The sequence below is a fragment of the Fragaria vesca genome, linkage group LG3 (genome assembly GCF_000184155.1).
Source record: "Fragaria vesca subsp. vesca linkage group LG3, FraVesHawaii_1.0, whole genome shotgun sequence".
NCBI classification, from domain to species: domain Eukaryota; kingdom Viridiplantae; phylum Streptophyta; class Magnoliopsida; order Rosales; family Rosaceae; genus Fragaria; species Fragaria vesca.
Window position 1 is genome coordinate 26,993,999 of NC_020493.1, and position 1,929 is coordinate 26,995,927.

The 1,929-nt window shown below is 37.6% G+C and overlaps 1 pseudogene; it reads left to right on the top strand.

The window, feature by feature from the left end:
* The window catches only part of LOC101315326, an 8,487-nt pseudogene that overhangs the window by 2,709 nt on the left and 3,849 nt on the right, over positions 1-1,929 (top strand).

Below are 1,929 nucleotides of genomic sequence, written 5' to 3' on the forward strand. Positions count from 1 at the left end.
TTTTTTAAAATTTTTATAAGGTTTAGCCGACGAAATATTTTATATTTCGTCGGCTATATTTCGTCGGCTATAGTTATTTTTTAAATTTTTATAAGGTTTAGCCGACGAAATATAGTAAATTTCGTCGGCTATAGTTATTTTTTAATTATTTATTACACACTTTAGCCGACGAATATATTAATTGTTTCGTCGGCTAAAGTCTGGGAAAAAAACCGACGACATGTTTTTCGTCGGCTAACTATGGGACTATAGCCGACGAAAAAAAAAATTTCGTCGGCTAAAGTCATCACAGACGAGCTTTTCCCGACGACACTATAGCCGACGAGCCTTCGTCGGCTAAGATCTTAGCCGACGAATTAAGATAACAGGCCGACGAAAATTTTTCGTCGGCTAAAGTGCTTGTCCTGGTAGTGTTAATTGATATTAGTAAAGCTATTGTTGTCTTTGTTCTGTATGTTGTGTTGCTCTTATTTACAAATGCTTATTCAAAACTTAATTTTATACTTTTTCATGGAATTCACTTCTTCAGTTTTGTCCCTCCTGTTTGCTACTTATACTTGAGCAAAGCATTTAACAGCACCATAGGTAATATATTAATTGAAAACACATCTCATAGACTTTAATTGTTGGCTATAGTTAGTCTACTCAGAACTTTGTGTCTTGAGAAGTTCATGTGGCAGAAGTGGGGTAGATACTGTAGATTCATAATGGAGATATTGTAGAGTAGACTCATATTCAATTCAATTTCAAATGTCAATAATTGATTGATAATGAAAGCTGATCACCTCATCCATTTCTATTAGAGTCTTCTTTCTATTATGTTCCATATCTAATCTCCATGTTTTTCAACTTCTTTAGCTTTAACAATGGGAGCTGGTGTGGAAGAGAAAGTAGATGGTGCAATGCCAGTGACTACATTGTCGCCACCAAAAGGGAACACAACATTCCTTGATGGCACAAAATGGTGTGTGGCTCTTGCTGGTGTCTCCTAAGTTGATCTGAATAATGCATTAGATTGGGCCTGTGGACTTGGAATGGCAGACTGCAAAGGTTACATGATGATTGTAGGGGTCTTCTAATGGTTCCTTGTGCGCCAACAAAGGCAAAGATGGAGTCATTTTGCTGTGGGATTTGACCGAGGGAAAGAGGCTGTACTCGCTTGATGCTGGTGTCACTACAAGAAATATGGCAATCAGCGAGGAAATTATTTGCGACGATTGAATTTACAAGGAATATACAGTCGTCGCTTGTTTAAACATAAGCGAGGAAGTATTCCTCACAAATTATTACGTTCCGTAAGGAATTATAAAATTCCTTGTAAATTCTGAGGCGGGAGAATTGGCGGCATAACTTTTTGAGTAAAAATTCATCTAATTTTGTTGGCGGGCCGAGATGCCGCCATCTCTTTTATCGATTAACAAGGAAGCATACACATTCCTTGCTAGAAAGCCCATAAGTATATATATTAAAATATTAAAAAAAAAAAACAAAACCCTTTCTCTGATCATCACCACCGAAACTCAAAGCTCAAAGCTATTCTCTAGAAACTCAAAGCTCTTCTCTTAACCTCTAACTCTCTTCATCACCACTGACTCCTTTCTCTGATCATCAACCACCACTCTCGAGGCCCGACGACCCACTTCGATCACCCACTACCACCTTCAATTGCTGGCAACAATTGACCTCCTGCATCAATCCAATTTGAAGACTCATCTTTTCAAATTCTAGCTATTTCCTGTGTCAACCACCATAATTGCCTACAATTACAAACTTTTGTAGCACAAATTGGGTAAGGATTTCATCCTCTATTCAGTTCATTCGTTGATTCATATACAAAAAAAACTGAAATCTTCTTTTCGGTCTTTCTTTTCGATGCTTTAGCCTCATCTCTCAATCGTCTCTTTTGCTTCAATCTCCTTCGACGTACTG